Source organism: Takifugu rubripes, chromosome 3, assembly GCF_901000725.2.
Source record: "Takifugu rubripes chromosome 3, fTakRub1.2, whole genome shotgun sequence".
In the NCBI taxonomy this organism is placed as follows: Eukaryota; Metazoa; Chordata; class Actinopteri; order Tetraodontiformes; family Tetraodontidae; genus Takifugu; species Takifugu rubripes.
In genome coordinates this window covers 3435258-3456866 of record NC_042287.1, presented here as the reverse complement: position 1 = coordinate 3456866, position 21609 = coordinate 3435258, and the positions used below count along the sequence as shown (strand labels likewise).

Below are 21609 nucleotides of genomic sequence, written 5' to 3'. Positions count from 1 at the left end.
CTGGGCCTGTGTTATAAGGGGTTTGTTTGAAAGGGATGGAGCTGCTGTCTGCTTAAATAATGCGGCATATGGAATGAGCAATGCTTGGTTAACACGTCAATGATTGATGCCATTTCAAGTATTATTACATTCATACTTTAATGTTTGCATTTGACCGCTAAATTAATGAAACAACAGTGAAGGTGCGTGTGAATTATTGATCTAATAGAACAGACAGACTGAATGAATGAACAAACTGTTCCGAATGTATTAATCTGCTACTAATGGCTCCCGTAACACGGCAGCTCTTTCAGTTCGGATGCGTTTTCCTTTTATTTTTTGTGCGGCTCTACACCACTTTTAATGTCTGACTCTTGCAACGGCCGCAGTTCCTCAGAGGTGTGGCGGCATCATCTAGAATAGAGATCAGTCGGGGCAGAAAGCTCTCATCACAGCTTGAGCACACGTCCAAACAGTCCTCCAGTTCTCTGTCCTTCCAATGACTCCCTCCTCTATCACTGCCGGTTGTGAGGCGGACGGATGAAATGTGACGTGACTTCCGACAAAACATCTGGCCCGTATCTGATTTGGTTCTGATTCAAAGTCAGATTTCAAGACGCCTGTGAGGTTCAGTCTCAAAAAAAAAAATCTGATTTAGGCCACTTTTTTCTTCCAGGTGAGACCAAACCAATATTTACATTTAAATCCGACTTATATTGGCCAGGAAGTGAAGCAGGGATCATTTAAGTTGATATAAAGATTAATGAGATATAACCGATATCACAGGCGAGAGATTTTTAAGTTCTTAATTTATCGATTTCTCCTACAAAACTGTTCGCCTGCATGTGTTATCAGAGATGACTCCTTCATAAAAATTCACACAGAACAAGCTACATGTTCCCAGACGATACAGCTGCAAACACAGGAATAAGTATCCGACCCAACTCCACGACCCGGAGTGAAGATCAATTTAACCACCCGCAGAAATTTGGGGTTCCGGGTTGGAAACCTCCCCAAATGTAAAAAAATAATACAGTCACAATTGAAAAGAAAACTCACCCACACAAATGTGTGTGTGCATGTTTTAACTAATATTCCAGTCATTTCTCATTAAAAGTAGAGCCTATATCTCAAATACAACATGGAAAGTCTGTTTAAAGTCCATGAAACACCTGTGTCTTGGCTGAAATTATCATTTTGTGCCTCCGTTGCTGATTTCAGGACTATTATTTAGCATTTACGCATCGGTGGACTCTTCAGAGGGGCCTTTTATTCTTGTTATTATCTTGCAGATATTGCCTTTTAGAGCACTTGCTTGTGGTGAAAATAACTAGCGCTGAAGTCTTCCTGCATTAAAAGCTGCGATGACAGACGTGCAGCCGGAGCCATAAGTGGTGCGAAAGCTATTTTCCCCCCTTCATTATGGTGTGAAAACTCTGCTCGGCTTTTCTTCTTATCTGTAGCAGTCAGCCAATAATAGGAGCATTGATTAAACCTTTCTGAGCACGGCCGATGTTCAATGTTGCAACCCACAAACAGACACGCACGGACACATCCGTGGTCCCCAGAGGACAAACACAGCTGACTCAAAAATGGTAGTTTAAAAAAGCTGAGGAATTTCTTACAGATCAGCGGATGGTAGCAGTTCCACAGCAAATGTTTTCATCTGAGTTTACAAGAAAGTGATTAAGAAAGTGGCAAAAGTCGCTACCTTGTTTTCCTGCTGGATGAAGAGTCCCAAAGTTTAGCAAAACTTCATCTGTGGATTCAAGTGTTGGACGAGGGAAACACAGGAATTTAAGCTTGGTTTTGGCCCTGATTAGCTATGATTCTGCTCACACATCTGGACGTGTGAAGCTAGTCTCAGCAGCAAACATTTTGTCCAACTTTCCAACAACAGTTCTGACATTTATTCCTATGTGAACGCATCAACGGACACGGTGGACCGAGAAGTCAGAATCCAGACAGCAAAATCCAACTCAATTTAAAAAGAAAGCTTTAATCTTTCAGTTCAATTCAGCATTCTCCTGTTAACAGCTCTCTTGCTGTATTTTGTAAATATATAAATGATATGGCTTCCATGAGTCACTCGCTCTGACCTTGAAATATTCTTGTCGTTATTTTAATCCTGGCGTCCACGTGTGGGATGTCTCTAGCTTCTACAGACATGCAAACCACTGCTCGCGTCTCTCTTCTCTCCTTCTCTCTGGCCCTTTTTGGGAGCACCTGGAGATACAGTTCTCCTCTCCTCATTGACGGATTGGCACGGGCAGAATGAGTCCTCCTCTTTGCTCCCTAAAGCCAGACTCTGTCCTCGGGGAGCCCTGGCAGGCCGCATTAGCATTACGCCAGCTGTACTGGAATGCACTGACTGTGACGGGCCTTGAGCCCCTCTTGCTCCTCACAGATTAAGTAGAATTATGCAGCCCCGTTTGCATAGACAGGCCTGGTCAATGAGCTGGACGGCACAGGCGGACAGCTGCCGGAGAGACGCTTCAGCGTGCTGTGATTAATTCCCACTGCACCCACCTGATTCTGCCCCATCGAGCCCAGTAAGTCCAGCCAGAGTTGATTAACACCATGGATGAGTGGTGTTGAAAGAAGCCCATTTCAAAGGCATGGACAAAGGCAAACACATGATAGCTTGACTCTATTCCTTTTGGAGATGGAAACCGGTTACTTTCTCCACCTCTTTTAAACGCACAATGAGGGAAAGTGATGGATGAGAGAGAACAGCAAGAGTTTTTATCCATCCTGCTAATAATGGACCGATCAAAGTATAAAGTTATCAGGGTGAAATAGAGCCAAACTGGTATAGATCATCTCCAGCCTTTGTTTGAACATGAGTAAAATATTATTCAAAGAAAAACATTGGAGATGTTCATGCCACACACCTGTAGGTGACGCTTGTGTCGGCGAGCTGCACCTTCTTTCGAAACGCGACAGGAAGCGAAATCTAGTGAAAGATAACAAAACGTTAACGGAACACTTGATTGTGACCATGAAGAACGTGTGTGTGTAGCTGCACGTGGTGTTCTTTGTCTAACATCATTGGCACCATAACATGTTGTTTAGTGTCATTGTAATATGCATGCGATACGCTGTTATGCCTATTCTCCTTATAATTTAAATTAGCCATTAATTAACCTCATTATTAACCTCAATTATGCTACATTGGAAACAGTTGAGCAGCGTTCTGAGGTGCGCTTTCAAACATAAAAAACAATCAGGAAATGCGCTGCTTCAGTTATTACACTCCATTTGCAGTCTCCAAAAAAAATCTGTTTAAATAAGAGGAAATCGCACGTCAGATCTCTTATTTACTACGTACTTATTGATCACTTAGTGTGACGTGTTCTGATGTCAGTTGGTAGAAACCCGACTCTTCAGCCCAATCATGACTATTACATCAGTGGCCAAGCCAACATCTATGAATGACCAATCGGAATATTCAGCAGTGTGTATGGCCCCCATGTGCCTGTCTGCACACCCTATAACATCTGGGCATGCTCCCGATGGGACGACAGACGCTCTCCTCCCGGACCTGGATTAGGGCATCAGTCCGTTCACCACACGGCGCTGGGAATTCTAGAAGAAACCAGGATGAAGCTCACTGTGCCAGGATATGGTCTGCTGTTGAGTCGCTGATACCCAACAGATGTCTGGGTACCTGTGCCTAGCAGGTGGTCTCTGAGGCCCTCTACAGGTATACCTCCCATCACTGACCACCACCCTGGAGGGCGTTCCAGGGAGCATCAGTCTCTTTGTAGCCTCCCCACACCTCTTATGTTACATCTAATGAAGAGAGGGGGTCGCTGGGGAAGCTGCAGCATGGTACAGCACCAGGCTGTGAACTCGGGCCCCACTTAAGGGTGTGTTTTCCTCATGCCGCCCTGTTTCTGACAGTCTGGGCAAAATCTTGCACGCAGGAGGGCGGCAGGAGGTCATTTTGTTCCTGCTTGCACAAAGGAAGTGTGGAGGTGTCATCCTGGAGGAGCTGCCCTACCTGAGCAGATCTGTTGGCTGCAGATACCACATCAGGTTAGTGCCTCTGAAGAAAAGCTCACCTAGGCAAGCGGGGCGGGGACAATAAACATTTCCTCAACCGGGAATATTGAGCGGGACACCAAAGTCGCCATTATACTATTTAGCAAAACACAATATACAAATTCAATTTTTGTCTGGTTAAAATAATTGAAAGGTGAACTGTTTTTACTAAAGTTAAAGTAAATGCATCGTCCACGGATAAAGACCCGCGGCGCTGGGGCCTTGAATCGGAACCCTTCCAACTGAGAGGGGACAGCGCTAACCTCAACCCGAATGAGGTGATTTCAGTTTAACGGGTTCTGCTTTAACTATTTTGGGGAGAAAATCCAGAAAGCTTCCAAACCGAAGTTATACTACGTGCTACTTGCAGAACCAGGAGAGCCGTTGCTCCGGAGAAAGATGGAAATCCAACTATTCACTAGAATTGGGAGTAATGCAGGAAGCAGCAGCTGTTTATCAGTGGATCGAACCACTGGGAGGGAATTGAAGGGGTGGGGGACACAATGATAAAACTTTGAGGGATTGTGTTGTCACGAGTCTTGTTATTTGTAAAATATCTGTTTATTGTTCAACTCCATCTCCACACATCCACCTTATCCCCTCAAGATTTCCACCTATGCCTGTAAAACAGTAAAGAGATGGAGACGGTCTGTGGCCACCAGCTCAAAACCATCACTTCCCCTTTACTGGACCCCTGATGCTCCTCAATGTGCCTCACCTTAATAAAAAATGGAATTATATTCAGTCAGATTTCTTCCCCACAGAATTTACAGTCAGTAGCTGCTCATTAAGTCACAGAGACGTCCTCCACAGTCTGCAACACGTTTGTTTCTTTCACTTTATTTCGCCGCCTTCTTACACCGAACAAAGGCCGGTTGGTGGCGGTCACCAGCAGCTCACATTTGGACACTTCCTGTCTTTTCCTCCTTGGAAAAGTGGCTCGATGAGTCATTAAAATACAGTACTGGCTTTGGCTTTCCATTTTAAACAGAGGCTGTTGTTGTCCAGGTCCTCCATGTCCTCAGTGCCCTGCAGCGTCTCTCCACTGCGCACCAGCTCCCTTCACAACAGATGTGCCCCTCTCGGAAACACTGGCAGAGTGATGGCAGACTCACCGGGGAGGGGGAAAAAACAGAGGCTGAAGTCACAGGATAAGTGTGAGAGTCTCTTGTTAAAGTTAGTGCAGATATTCAGCACGGACACAACCGGTATCAGCCTGAATGAATCAATGTGACAACACAGGAGCAAAATGTGGTCAAGTTGCATAAATGGTGTGAATTCATTCACTTTAAAGAGACAAAAAAAATCAACCTAATCGACTTGGTAATGCCGCAACAGCCAATCAGGGTTGTGCAGGATGAACAGGTGGGCAGTATCTCCCTGCTGTCCAGCAGAGTGGCGCAGCGGAAGCGTGCTGGGCCCATAACCCAGAGGTCGATGGATCGAAACCATCCTCTGCTATCAGCTTTTCAGACCTGTCTTAAAGACATAAAGTCCTGGATGTCTTCAAACTTCCTCCTCTTTAACTCAGGAAACACTGAGGTCATGGTGTTTGGTCCTAAACCTCTCAGGCATAGATTAGATCACATGATCACTCTAGATGGTATCTCATTAACATCTAGGAGTAAGTTTTGACCAAAATCTCTCCTTCAACTCACACATTAAATTAGTCTCTACAAGTGCCTTTTTTCACCTGAGGAACATCACAAAGATCAGGAAGCTACTGACGCGGCATGATGCTGAAAAGTTAGTCCATGCTTTTGTTACTTCCAGGCTGGACTATTGTAATTCTTTATTATCAGGGTGTCGAAACTCCTCTTTAAGAAGCCTCCAGTGGATCCAAAATGCTGCAGCTAGGGTTCTGACAGGTATTGACAAAAGAGATCACATAACTCCTGTAATGGCGTCTCTTCAGTGGCTGCCCGTGTGGTTCCCCGTGTCACAATCAGGCGAAGGACGAGACTCCGCGGAGATTTAACGAGCAAATGTTGAATGGGGCAAGTAAACATAAATTATTGTTGCACATTTTTGTTGCATCCAGCATTAACGGGCCATTAGCTCTGAAATCATAATACATCACTTTAGTTCAAGCTTAATATCCGTGTCCAAGCAGTGAAAAACCTGGAGGTGACATCCTCTGTCTTTTTTCTTACGCAGTGATTAGAGCTTAATCCACCGAGTGGGACCAAAATGACATTTTATAGCCTGGGAACTGAAGAGACACATTACATTATCATACAGTATCGCTGTAAACACACTCATGCCAAACGACTTAAATAATGACCTTGAAAAAGTTTTTCGGTTCTTGGCCGTGAACTAAGTGAGATGCCCAAGGAAAAGGTAGAGAGAGGTTTCTCCGAATTTGGGATTCAGGGCGATTGCTGTTCGTTTCTCCAGCCTGAAACCACTGACTGGTCCTGCAAAGCATCAAAGTGACATTTTAATCCCTCCTCCAAGACGAAAAGACCCTCTGAAACTGATTCAAACCCAGAAGCCGGAGTCACCTGAGGTGATTTGTGGTGATGTCAACCAGCTAAAATAGCTCCTCATTAGCACCTCTGAAGAAGGTCGTATGATTAATCGTCACCAAAGATTTACAATCCAATTAGAGGGTGTCTGAGTGTGGAACAGATGACTCACCTCTAAGGCGAAACACATCAGTAAAAAGACCCAAACTGCGCATTTTTGGAGGGCTAATTTTCGAAACCTCCATCTGTTTGATGCCGTCAAAGATGGCACACGTCGCCAGAAGTGTTTGAGCGCATCAGTCATCGTGCCATCGTGCTAGCCATGGAAAACACAGTAGCCTATTAGAGTGGAACGCTTTGCATCAACCATTTTGTTCACTTTATCTTCTGTCAGAGACCAGCAGCAAAAGAACTTCTTACTCAAAGACGTATGTGTGTGTGTGTGTGTGTGTGTGTGTGCACATGTGCCGGAAACGCTGCTCTCTTGGAATGACTAATTTAGCAGTGAGCGCCTCTCTGCTCTCGCAGCCTCGCCTGAAGTTTTAATCCCCACATTTGCATGGCTAAACATAGATCAGCCTCCACACATCCAGCAGTGGAATATATTGTAAATGCCTGTTTTGACTGTACCTTCTAAATGTTGTTTGGATTTTAAAAACGAATAATATTAAATCCTCTGAAATGCTGCCGGAATTCACATCGAGGCGAGTGAAACAGCAGCCATTTTCTTTAATCCCTGATTGGACCGGGCCATTCCGTGTCCCAAGGAGTGATTCAAGCGGGCTTTTCCGAGAATTCCAGCGCTGGCTGGAGGAGCAGAGATCACAGATGCAATAACTGCATCCTGCCATGCCGATGGAAGGACCTTCTGCATCCTGCTGAGCTGTGCTACTCTGTCATGCCGCTGTTCGCGACACACAAAAGATGGATACGGCTCGGCACTTTACAGGTGTCAATTTCTGACCCATCGGGTCGTGTGTCTGATTGTGTTCCACTGCCTCCGCTTCCTCCGTAAGTCATTTTGTTTTAGCTTGATACATGATGACAGACAATTTCAAAGACTGGAGAAGAAAATTCACCCATGAAGTACCAACAATTGATGACTCCACGCAGCAGAGGTGCCCTACACAGGGCCAGCGCCTGTGTAATCTGATTACATTAGACTCAAGCGTGTTGAAATGCTACCAGGGTTAAATTAAAGTGCAGCGACGTGAGAAACCAGCACACACCGCCCCCTGCTGGTCCAGTGAGGCGTTCACTGTCTTTAAGACCGGTGCTTTTTGTTGTTTAACGGCAATTTCCTCTGCTCCAAATGCGCCATTTTAACTTAGAACATCAGGAAATACTTGATAGTTGTAGTCACAGGAATAGAAAAGTGAATAAAGGTGATTGAATCTTCATTAGCATGTTGAGCAGATGTTCGTGCCAATCAACTTCAGGGTCTCGCCTGTGGCATCAACATGTCCTTTGTGTTGAGCAGTGATGGGATCCATGAATCCGGTCCGATTCGCTGCCACTTTGTACTGGTCTGTAGCTGTGCTGGGATCCAGTAGACCGATCACATTCACTGTTGGGTGGGTCTGACCTTTGACATCTCTCTGCAACTGGGTCCTGGAGCTGCCTTGCTTATAGTTGTGTTCCATGAAATGATCCAAAATTACGCTCATTCTTGTGCTGCAAACCGCGGCATGTGTTTGGAGGCGCATTTACACACGCTGCACATATGTTTGATTAACAATAAAACTCCATAACCATTCAAACTAAGAGCTCTTGTTAGACTTTTGGAGTGAAAGGGACCTTGAAGGGTCTAGACTGGCTCCTTCTTTCTTCGGAATGTTGTCTGCTCTTTCCCCTCCCTCCTGGTTGTCCTCTTGTCGTGGGCGGCTGCTGACCATCTTAAAAGCATCTCTAAACTGTCTCTCTTGATTGCTGAGATGCTCTTCTGATCTCTGAGGCACTCGGATATTCTGGGGATTCACACAAATATTCCAGGAGTTGTTCTGGAACAGTCCGACTACTCCGCGATGATAAAGACCAGGTGCCCAAGGACACAACATCTCTACCTTTTACACAACCTGTTTGAAAGCATCTATTTCTTGGATGGAAATTCAAAACATCTCAACGCTGCGTTTCCATTAAGTGTTTACACTATTAGTTACGAGTAAATAACGTTTCAATATTGCAATATTGATTTCAATATTGTCTAAGGAAGGTGAGAGGACTGGCTGTGTGTGTGTGTGTGTTTCATTTTTTAACTGCTTTATCCCTTCACATATGGGAGAAGGCAGGGTCCACCTGGATTAGTCACCATTACAGGGTGTATGAGCATTTGTGGGTTTAGTACCTTGCTCAAGGATACATCGGCAGTGTTCTGAAGGTGTTCTTGAACCATCCCCTACTACCGGACCACCTTCTACGCATTGTCCACACCAGGGTTTGAACCAAGAACCCTTCGCTTCTCAGCTCAGACTCAGCTACCACTGCCCATGTGTGTTTATTGAGCACCAAAAGTTGTCTTTTTACTAGCAAAGTGAGGACATTTTAGGTAAGTCAGTATGGTTTGGCTGGTCTCCACAGCATCAAGGGACTGTTTATGGTTTTTAAGTTGAGGTTAAAATGAGTTTTGTTCAGGGTTAGGGGCTTAGCTGAGATGGTTAGTGCTGTAGTGAGCTGGGTAATGGATTACTCTATGAAAGGCCCCACAAAGATAGAAATACAAGGATGTACATGTATGTGTGTGTGTGTGTGTGTGTGTGTGTCTGTGTTCCCCTTGGCACTGCCAGTGTCTAAGACTTTGTCCACGCTGGAGAGCAGCTTGCAAACACACTCAAAAGGCGTCATTGAGTAGCTTGAAGACGCACTTGCTCATAATGTTCTCTGTCAGCATGTTTCATTTGAACAGCTCACAGATGAGCATCACGCTGGCCAACAGCGGCGCGCCTCCGGTTTGATGTCGTCTCGAAGCCTTCACCCTCCTGTTCCTGTGAGAACAGTAATCTCAGTCACTTTAGTCCATAATGATGGTAATGACAATCATCATTGGAGTGTCGCTGACCTTCATGCGCTGTGGAAAGAAGCTCCCTTCCCCAGTTTCTGACGCTGCTTTTACAGAAGTTTATGTCATTCTAAATCTAGGAACGTAGGTCAAACAAACACAGATGTGGACCATCAAACACAATCCGAATGCAACAACCAGTTTGTTACGTTGCAGCAGTGACGAGGGGACGAGCAAGAACCGACCACCTGCTGTCTGTAACACGGCTGCACAGAGATGGGAAAAAAATTCCGATTGGAATAATTCATTTCCTGTAGTGTGGAAGCGCTGCAGCCTGACTCTGAACTGCTCTGACTGTTTGATCGTTCCTTGGCATAGACCCGACTGTGCCAGTTGTCCCGCTACAGCCAGCTCTAGTCACATTCAGCCTGAGTCACCCGAAGAGCGCACGCACGGCAGAAAGTGAGACATTTGTCGGGGGACACTTGATACGATTGCTGTGATCTTTTTTTTTTTTCTTTAGCGCTGTAAACGTGGAAAGTGTTTGTCACGAATGTGTTAAACAAGACCGTAAGTCTGACATTCACAATAATATGATGATATAATGCAAACTGTGGAACATTTGATGTTTAAGGACATCAAATGATCACATAAAAAGGTCTTGTTTGCCTTATCAGGATTATTCGGCTGCATATTTTTAGGTCGATATTCCCGATATTACGGATTCCTCCGTACCTTCACACCAAGATTTAGCTCTTTCTTTCTTTTCATTGTTCTTCTCATCATCTGCTCACAATAGCATGAGACCTCAATGTCTCGCTGGAGTCTGATTCGAGACACCTTCGTGACTAGCGTCCCAAACATTTGGATCAGACCCTGATCGAAAGACCACGTTCTCTCCAACGGACCCCAGGTGGGCAGAACAGGTTCCAACAAGTCCAGAGGTCCTAATCCAGCCTCCTTGGCCCCGGGAGACCCTTCATGAGGCAAAGGTGTCATTATAATATCTAACCTGTTGAAATCTTGATGGATTTTGGTAATTCATTTTTAATGCTGTGAATTTCTGATACCCTTATCTAAACTAGTTTATATATAGACTTCTGTCTGTATGTAGAAATTCTGGTCAGGAAAAGCACTGATATTCAAAGGTGAGGTCACAGGTGTGTTATGGCCAGCATGCATTTAGTATAACTGCTTAAATATTGCCCCTTCTTGTGTTTTTCCCTTTCTGTACAGATACAAAAGCCATTTTAATGGCAGAGAAAGCAAGAGTTTCTGATGCAGGACATCAATGTACCAGATTTTGTGGTCATCTGTTGATGTCCCAGCATGCCCCTGGCTCTGTTTGTAAAGTCAACAGTTGAACAGAAAACCTTCCAGAGCCCTGGAAAATCACACCGTGTGAGCAGTGGAATCCTGCCACGGTGGGAACTTTTAGAGAGCGCGCGAACCTGGAAAGATCAACGTGGATTTTAAATCCGATTCGGTCCTTTGTTGACGACGTGTTGATTTTTTTGAAGGAAGAAACGGAAAACACGAATTGCTGTGCGAAATCACCGCAGCTTCGATCGCTTCACAATTTATCTATTTTATGAAGATTAGTCTAATCTGAAGAAGCTAATCTGAATCTTGCCCCGGTATGTCGCTATGGCGCTAAGTCTGATGTGTTCTTAATAGTTAGCATGTTGGCATCTCCTGGGGATGAGTCGCCTCCTGGCTATTGATTTTTCTCTCTGCGTGTGTTAAATGTTTATTAAGACAGTTCAGGGGAAGCAGGACGCCCTAAAGCAACATTCTCTTCTGTTGCGGCGTGTCCTCCCCCATCATTCTCTCTATATCAGGGAACACATATTGTCTTGAGGACAGCCCACATCCACCTTGTCCCACATCCATTTCAGGGCCACTGGCCTCTTACAGTCTCTTTCCGCTCACCAGAACAGAGCTTAGATTCTTAGATTAGCTTCTCTCAGAACTCTGCCGCTGAATGGCTGCACCGGCAGGTCAGGACTCGCTCCGACAATAGAATGGAGAGGTCCTCGTGCGTCTCGCCGTCCGCCACATCGAGGATGACTCGGCTACCTCAGCGCAGCGGGAGAGGATCAGAGAGGCGGGAGAGAAAGTGAAACTCTTTTTCTTTGTGCTTCGACTCAGCTCTCACAAAGGCAGGTGAGATATGAACCGGCTCTGCTTGAGTCTTGGGCGCTTGATTCTCTTTTATTAGCCGAGCTGACGGGTTAGCGCAGCTGACAGACTGTTTCACAACCACTGTTGCCCCCTTCATGCTGTCAGCTGGCTCAAAAGGCAGGACTGTAGATGAGCTCTTGCCAGACCGGGGGGGGGGGGGCACATGATGCCATGGACATGCCGTGTTTACATGACTTTAGTGTCGACCTTGTTCCTGTTGTGCAAACATGGTGGAGAGAACAAGAGATACTCGTACTTTGGGAGCAGCAACTCTCTCTTGCCTAAAATAAAGTGGACCAGGCAATTGTTGGTGATTGCAGGATGGCCCCCGACCTTAATAGAACCTGTAGCCATGAAGATGTCAGACAGCCCCACATCATGCTGAGAACGAGTTCAAGAACAGGTGAGAAACAAATTCACAGGCGTTTACTCGTCTAGAAAGGGTTACAGAGAACTCCAGTGAACCACGGCGAGAGCCATTATCCATAAATAGAGAGAGTTTTGAACAGCAGCGATCCGTCTCAGAGTGGGCCAACACCTAAGAACTCTGGGTAAAACTGTCCCCCGCGTTAGGGTACAATACGAAAACCACCGTCCTCCTGAATTTAAAGCAAAAAAAGTTGATGAATGTGGAACCTCTTGTGCTTCTGTTACAGTCAAATCTGATGAAGATGCCGTGGCGAGACTTTGCTACAGGCTGCTCAAGCCTGAAGACCCTCCAATGTGGCTAAATGAGATAATTCTGCAAAGACGAGCGGGCCAAAAGTCTCCGCGGCCATGTGAGAGTGCGACAGACTCACTGCCAGTTACTGCAAACACCTGATTACAGGTTATGCTGCCAACGTGGCACCAGCACTTATTAGGTTTGGTGGGCAATTACTTTTCACTCCTGGGCGATGCAGGTTTTGAGCGAATCTTCTTCAGTGAATGAAAATAATCATTTAAAGGCTGCAATTAAGTTTCTGGAGCTCAAACTGTCAAATGGGACAAGCTGAAAACTGCATCGTGCCCAATTTGTAGAGTTGTACCGTTTATCTACGTGTCACGTTAACAACAGCATTAATAACATCATTTCATTGGCAAGAGAAGAACTGACTAAGCTAAAGTCATAAGTGGTGGAGAGAAATCACAGCATATAAAGCCAGCGTGATTTAATAATAGGCTACATCGTTGCAAAGAGATGTCCTAATTATCTTTATGCAGTTTCTCTATAAAGAAGCAACAAACTGTGAGTTTCCCGGTACTAAATCAAGATTGCTAACACATTTTTTTGTCTATTCAGCTTCATTTTCGAATGATTTTCAGCAATTATGACTGATAATATGCTCTGCACCATATTTCATTTTTTTATCAGCACTTGCTCCGCTGCCCACAGGAAATATTAGTGCACTTGTAAAACCTCCGATCTCCCCATGAGCTAAATAGCGTAACGTTTTGTCTGGTGTCCTAAGTCTCTTCACCATTTCTATAATTAGAGATTTGTTTTTAAAATGCAGAACAAAATTGGCCACTGCTTCAACTTGGTTGAATAGTTGGTTAATGAGGTCAAAGCTAGTTTGATTGTTAGCATTTCTAGAGAATAACGGCAATAACAACAACAACAACGTAAATAACACTTTTAAGTCCCAAACCATTTCATGGCCTGTTGTGTCTCTTTAGCATAACTGCTAACGTCTGCTAACGTGTCTCCAGCTCCTGCCTGGGTTCAGGCGGTGTGCTGATCATGATTACAGAGAAGTTGGATTTTCATATTGTTCAGACACAGTCTCGCCATCTTGACCTTTCAGCCGGTTTCGGGGGACTGTTGCGTTCAAGATCAATGCAGCGGCTACACTCTGGGGACGGGCCCAATGTGAGGGGAAGGTTTGTCTTCACGATACTGGGCGTGATTGTCGGTGAAGGCATCAATATGTTGGCTCTGCTTTTGAATCTAATACATCCAAATATAGCTGCATTCTCTTTTTGTTGTTCTTTTTTGTTGTTAGTAAGTCAAATTTGAAATAACCAGACAAGTATTTAAAGTCATAAGTTTAGGTTTGTGTTCACGTTACGTCACTGAATATATTTTTGGGCCTCATTTCTGTTAGTTCTATTGGTACAGTCCAAACTTTACCCCCCCGGGGTCTGGCTGAGGTTACTGCCTTGTAAGGACTGCATTGTTTCTTTCACTTGCTTTTCACTGCTGTACTGACTCTTGGTGCGGCCTTTTTGAACTGACACTGGAATTCAGATCCTCCTTGATGCTCATCCAGAGTTTAAAGTTCTAGCGGAGCGGCACAGGCTGTAAACATGCTTCCTATGCCTCTCCTCTCCTCTCCTCTCCTCTCCTCTCCTCTCCTCTCCTCTCCTCTCCTCTCCTCTCCTCTCCTCCTCCCTCTGTACCCACCCCTCCCATCAGCAGGAGGGTCCTCCACCATGAGCCTGGTCCTGCTCAAGGTTTCTTCCTGTTAAAGGGGAGTTTTTTCTTGCCACTATTGCTTTTTTGATGTCAGGCCCTGGGATTCTGTATTGATTGATTGATCGACGTTTCCCAAGCTGTAAAGACGCCCTATGAGCAGCGACATAGACTTTTCATTTGCGCACCGGTAAGGTGCTAATGACCGTTGATCGGCGTTTATTGGGAAGATGGAGCGTTCAAAGTCATTTTAGCAATTATTGCGGTGGCATCTGGCGAGAACATTAATTGCCAATCAGTTGATCCTATCAGTTTACCGGGGTTAAGACCATCTAATCTACTTAATGTCATCCACCTTCGCTGCCTCGTCACGTCGATTGAATGTTGTTTAATTATCAGCCAACTGTAGAAAGTCAATGAACTATTAAATAACTTAATGATTTGGGGCTTTCGCTCCAGTAGCTTATTTATAGTAAAATGGCTCCGGGCGCATTCTTTTCCACATAAATGTCTGCTGTTGTGAACAACAACAGGGTCTCTGAGGGGGGACTTGGATTTGCTCTTTTTAAACATAGTTTTTAAGGAAGGAAGCAAAACTGTGTCCCGCGAGCTTTTAATGCTCCATTTAAAATGTACCTGCATCACACTTCCTCAGCTCACACCTCCTCGTCCTCCTCCAGGGTGCCATTTCACCAAAAACACCAGGAGTTTTTGCAGTCTGTACGGATCGTTCCCCCTTTTCTAAGGACTTAAATGGAAAACTGAAAGTTGTGGATTATTCAGGACAGCTAAGAGGCAGCTGCGGTAAGTCTCAGCTGCATGAGAGATGTCATCTCGCTCCATATGGTGGCCGAAGGCAGCTTTCCTTTTACTGAGGATTCCTTTTTACTGCTCACCAACTGAGATCCTGGAGAGCCGTCCCGTTTCTCCAGCAGCCAACCTGCCGGCCTGCATCAGCGCGAGGAGTCGCTCATTACAGATGTATGACCGTGGAACCATGAATCATTCAGACGTCCCTCTGATCTACTCCGAACTGACACAGAATGCATAATCCCCTACACAAACCACACTATAGGTCTTTCATATTTCACTCAATTAACTGCACGGTATTCACGTTCTAATCTAATACCACGCTACTGTATGTCAAACACGCAGACCGCATGTGGCCCCTAATGAATGAACATGCGGCCAACCGCCATTTTCATCTTTTTTTTTCCCGCGTTCCTCTGACAATCAGTAGCACATTTTCATGCCAAGGTTTCTGTTCGTTGATGACCAACAACGGTTGTTTTCACTTTTCTCTTTGGCATATTTAAATTGACAAAAAGAACTAGCGGAGCTAATTTTACCCTTCGCATTAGTCGTCCGTGGAAAAGACAGGCAACAATAATACATTATCAACACCAGTATTTCTGGTGTGAAAAGATGATAAACATCAGCTCTTTTGTCTTCCGCCTTTTTCTTCTTCTGGGTGGTAAAAGTAGTGAAAAAATGTTCAACCATGGCAACAGGAAGGAGCCTTGAGCAGGACCAATAATGGTTCGAGTGGCTGGGATAAGTTGGTGAGAAGTGGTATTGTTGTAAACATATGTTTTTAAAAAAAACACATCTCCATGACAATGTGGGTCCAAATAACGCTGCCCTCAGTGACTCTGCTCTCTATGATGACATCACTTTCCCCGCACGCCGACGGTCACATAAGCTGATCGTTGTCGGCTGCTGCTGCTAATTTTCTAAAAGTATATTTAAAGTCACGCCTTGATTGGACTGCTATGCCAAGAAGTGATTAATGTGCTAATAAAGACGGAAACAGTGCCTCAGAGTGCTGATGGTGCCAAACAGCCACACCATGTGAAGCTGAAGACTCAAATTCTGCCTTCTTTTTTTGTCTTGGCACTTTGGATGTGTTATCAGTTTCAATTAGGCAGCATATCAAGGGTAAGAGTGGCCAGTTCTCCTCTGTTTGCCTCTCCTGATGTCAGCGAAGCCTCATTCTCACCAGGTGTTGTCTTTGGAGCAACACTAGAACACACCTTTGTACATGCCCCACTTTAAGCTTAATTTGTCATCATTTACTTCCATTCACAAAATTTTGAAATGTGCCTGTGTCTCTCCAATTTATTGAGTAATTCTCCCCCAAAGAAGGAACAGGTGCGTCATCAATGTGATGTTGTCGTCCATCCCATCGGCTCCATCCATCCAGTTTCGCTCCACTTCAGGTTGATCATCCATCCATCTGTGGCGTGTTGGAAAGCGTCCATATTCTAAATGGCCACGCTGATGCTCTCACAGCCCAACTGAACTTACAGAAGCAAACAAAACACACAGGGGAAGGAAAATCCATGGAAATGGCAGGCATGGATTTACTGCTAGCGCAAGTTAGCCCAGGTCAATGACAACCGGTGACAGTTCTAACTGCAACAAGTCCATCCATCCATCCATCCATCCACCCATCCATCCATCCATCCATCCATCCATCCATCCATCCATCCATCTTCTACTACTTTTTCTATTGGTGTGTGGGTGGGGGGTGTCTTTTGGTGAGGGCTGGAGGAGCACCACTAATTACAGTCCCAACCGTTCACACCTGAGGCCGACTTAGCTAATTCACCTCTCCCCAAAAGACATGACTTTGGAATGTTGGTACCTAGACAGAACCCACACAGACACAGAGAGAACATGTTAACTCTACCCAGATAGGCCTCTGGACCCCTGGGGATGCGAACCTAGTTGCCGTGAGGCCGCGGCACTAGCCACTGCACCCCTGCAAGAACTCATAATGATTGAAAGTAAAGGAATAAAACACATTTGAAATCTACCTCGCAGTACTGGAGGAACCAGGGCAGAGCCTTCAACCTTTAGTTCTTTTGAACCGGCTGCAACTGGAGACAAACACAGTGTCAGTGTTTAAAACCAGCCTTAACGGATTCCTTTTTGAGGAGGCTTATCACTAAGGTGAACACAGGAATGAGCTCAGTTGAGCTGCTATAAGCTCAGACTGCTCCTTTCTCCCATGATGCACCAAAATCTCTCCCTCTTGCTCCGCATTATCTATACATTCATGCCACATATATGCGTATTTTACTGCCAGAGCCTGTCCTGTTTTCTTCTGGTCTGGCTGATTTGAGATATAGTCCGTCAAGACCCGAAGGTCAAGTGGCCCACGCTCCACAGGAGATCTGAAGATGCACCATGACTTCTTTTCTATTACCAATGATCCCTTTTTCCATGAACAGATTAACTCTGATATTGCTGATGTTCTCTGTATGTGGCATCTATTGTACGTCTGGACGTCCTGCTCCACAGCCATGTGTTAGGGAAGGTTTAGTAAAAAAAAACTGTGCCATGGTTTGGTTTATTACCCATGATTCCTCAGACAGGGTGTCGATGTCACCTTTCAGGCTCAGTCAGAGAACTTCCAGCCTCTGACAGGTACAGTATCAACTACTTCCACGCTGAAAAGTTCTCACTAAAGCCCCCATCTTCCTGCTCACGTCTTCCCCCAAAGATACCCCAGCTCTTCCTGTTACCCCCATCCTCTCATCCTCCTCCTTCTCTGACTCGCAGCCGTTTCCTGCTGTAATGCAGGTCGGGAGAGCAGAAACCACTGGAAGCCGCTCTCAGCAGCTCTGTGTGCGTCTCTGTCGAGCGTTTCTTAATTACCTCCCTGAGGAGCGCCGCTGTTGTCAGACGGAGACAGAGGAGGGTGCGAGGGAGCGTGATGGGAGACAGTGAGAGGATAGGAAGGAAGAGGGAATGTTGACAGCAACAGGAAGAGAACATTTATGAAAACAAAGAAATTGAAGGGGAATCAGGTAGAGGCGTGAGGAAGCGTCTCGCCCGGGATCTCCTTTTCGGTCTCGGTCTGTCACCATGGCTGTGCTGATTGAACGCCATCATCATCCTTTCAATCTTCTCAACATGCTGCCGTGGGTCAGAGGCTGGAGCTTCCCTGCCCTGCCAGCATTTTAAAGGGTCTTCTCGCTTCTGTGCAAAAACGCTAAATACCCCAACCTTGAGTAGTGCAGCTCGACTAGTGGAGACGGAGAGTTTACCTTTATCCTACTTAGCAACATAAATCCCAATGCCATTGTTTTAATGTTTGAATTTGTTGTTTCAAATACTCTCAGTGGACAACAAAGTCTTCAGTGATGCATCAGGTCTCACACGCATGCTTGATTTTTCACCTCCTGGTTCACAAAGAGCTGCAAGCTCGCACACTGAGTGTGAGAACCCCCGCAGTCCAGACTAAAGAGCATCATCTTAAATGGCGTTTCTCTCCGTGCTGACAGCCACAGACCCTAACAAGAAAACACTCAGACAGATCGCTAGAACCATCCAATGTTCTCCACCGCTACATAGATCCCTGTCAGCACTAGCTGCTAGTGGATAAAGGCCGGCATGCAAACCCAAAACATCTTCACTGGGCAGAAAAATAACAGGATTTGGCATAAATGTCTTCCAAAAATAACTACAAAAAAAACAAACACCCAAAAGGTTATTTAACAGCTCGTGACCCAGAGATAAGTTAAAACATTTGATCTGGCTTATGCATCCAAACATCCAATTCCCATCCTTGGTTATCATTTTAAAATAAAGGCTTTTTAAAAAAATCAATCAATCAATTAAGCAATATAATGACCACATTTAAGGAAAACAGCCAATAGTTTAGGCACCACACCTATCCATCCATCCATCCATCCATCCATCCATCCATCCGCTTTTCCCTGATGGGGTCATGGAGGGTCACCAACATTATTAATATTCTTCATATTTTGTGTCTGAATTGTAATCTTATGTTCACAGTTTGTCGTCAGACACATTTGGCCCATCTGCAGTGAGGAATTATGGACCCTCAGAATGTTTAAAGTTTTATCATATCTCTGTGAACAGAAATAGATCCAAGTTTTTGAACTTGGATTTAAGGGGGTCTTAAAAAAAATCCCAGGCACTTAAGGTCCCAAGACAATTAATGACCAGCGAGAAATCCTGGAGTGCCCGAGAGAGGAGCTCAAGGCCATTTAGTTGATTCCGTGATGGTGGCTATTTTCACAGCTTTGCATGGAACGTTGAATCTGTTGTATTCAAACATCACAATAGTAGTTAATGGATGATAACCACGGCAGAATGCTTCAATGAGCAATAACTCGCGTTTATTGATATTAGATAAATCCAACGCTGCATTTTGCATTTTAGGTGAGTGGATCGACGAACAGGACGCTAGCTCCCAGTGACTCCATCTACAACACGGCTACCGCAAACTGCTTTGTTGACAGAAAGTCCAGTCGCATAAATTATGCACGCCAATCGAGCGACTGCCGTGTTTTATTTTGTTGTGCTTGGGCCATCTCACCACAACAATCCATAGAAGTTAGCCAGCCAAGTAGCAGCTGCAGCTAGGTGTCTACACGTCTACAGCTCAGTGCTTGGCTCCTGATTGCATGGTCTGAATCAGCACGGCGGTGGTCTCTGAATCACTCCATTATGGCTCATTAGGTTCCACACACATCAAACTGTTTGTAAACAATTCAACAGCGGGAGCTTCCTGTTTCTGAGTCAGCAAAATGCAGCGCGTGTACAGATTACATAGGCCGCCACGTCTTCCATATAAATCGACTCCCAACTGAGCTAGCTGGGGTTGGTAGTCCGACTTCATTCGTAGTTCTCTATGGCGTTTTGAAACAAACTCAGAGTCCACGTGCCTTTATGTCATCGAACTAACACAGAAGTGCGCTTTTCTTACATGCAGGTATACACTCTTAATGATTTGTTTGCATGGATTGATCACTTTAATGTCGTCATCATATCGGCAAGACACCGAAGGACTTTTACGCCATTCAAAAGCTCTTTGTAAAAAGCTAATTGCTGAACGTGGCTCTAAAAGGCGCGACGATCAATGGTGCCTTTTGCAAACGTTATTGACTTTTTTCCATCCTGTGTCATAAGAAGTCTTCAAGCATTCAAAGCCGCTTTCTTTTTGATTTTGCGAGTCGAGTATATCGCCTTGCGCCCAATCCCTCATCCAAATATTGACAAATCGAGTTGAATGAGGACGTTTCCGCTCTTCGGCGTGTCCGTAAATAACAAAGCTCATTATGCTGGTTCCAGACTCTTCTGATCAGCGATGGGGGCGAAGACCAATAAAAAAGGGATCGGTGTGAAACTGTCATTCATCACGCTCTTTTCTCCCCTCTCTTCACGTTCCTTCCTGCTCCAAGCAGAGAACAACCAAATTTAAGCAACACTTCTCTCTGCGGTGCTGCTATTGCTTCCTTACGTCCCTTTCCCTCAGTAATAGACCTGTTATGTAAATAAAGGATGATTCACGTTACCTGAGGCGGAATGCATGAAACATACCGCGCAAGGTCGGTCGCATCTGCTGCATATTCAAGGGAACGTGAACGATCGCGTTAAAATCAGAGTATCAGAGGATCTCCGGCTTTGATTAAATCGTGCCAGCGAGGTAGGTTGAGCGCAAGTGTTCATTCCTATTTATTCGTGACTTAAACGTGGATTTGGGATTTCCGTCATCAGAAAAACTCTGGAAAACTTTGCAGGCGGATTTCACCTTTGTGAAATGGAAATGAAAACGGGACCAGGCCGTCAGTATTATTCGCTAAAACATCAAGCCAGGGGTATTACCTCGGTGGCGTATTATTCCCCCCCTTTTGGACAGGCTGCATTAGTAAATGTGTGCTGACAGCAGAGGTTACCTTGAGCGGGCCGTCGGTCCTGGGGGCTGTATGTCTTCATTTACCCCGGTATCTGCAGATGCCAGGGAAAACAGGAAAGTTATTTTCTGTCTCTGGCCTGCAGGGAAAACTCGGACTAACGATCTCAGCCATGTTGATTGCTACCTCACTCCTGGAATCCTGGAATAGCACCTCACTTTTAGGCTCGAGAGATGAGAAGGGACACGGGGAGAGTGTCTGTGCATGTGTGAATACAGGCGAGGCAACCACACGTACGCTCACACGTGCGCACACACGCGCACGGTGCCAAGTGAGGTCAGGTATGCTGTGATTAAACTCAACCTGGGTGTCCAACTATTAATCATGTGGATTATTTGGGTCAAACTGGATGCAAACCCCTTCCATGACATCACTCCGCGGCTCTATACTGAGCCCACAGGTTGGGCTGGCGTCAGGCCGTGAGTGATCTGGTCTCAGGTTCAGGCTGTGCCCTGATGCCGTGTCCTCAACCCTGCGAAATCTAGGAATTTTCTTCGCTGCACCTGCGCACATTAGCTTGGGAGCGCCGCAAAAGTTACAGTGACCTTTTTTCTCTTCTTTTGGCAGCCAAAAAGTGCAGGTGCACCTCCGGCGCAGCCCAATATAGTCAGAGGAACAGGACAATGTTATCAGTCACTGCCAAATAGATCCGCTCCTTTCAGACGTATCTGATTATACTACGGAGACCAGGATGATGTCTGCTGTCTGCATGGCTTCTCATTTTAATGAAATAATAATACAAATATCAATTGCAGACCGATGCATGGGAGCCTTCCTGTCGGCCGCAGGACGCCTCTGTCCAAACTTTAA

General features: G+C 45.3%; 1 non-coding gene across 1 annotated transcript; it reads left to right on the top strand.

Moving 5' to 3' along the window:
- Positions 1-5415: 5415 nt before the first annotated feature.
- On the top strand, positions 5416-5487 carry trnam-cau (transfer RNA methionine (anticodon CAU)). Its single transcript has one exon. It is a non-coding gene; the product is annotated as a tRNA-Met (tRNA).
- The last annotated feature ends 16122 nt before the right edge of the window (positions 5488-21609 follow it).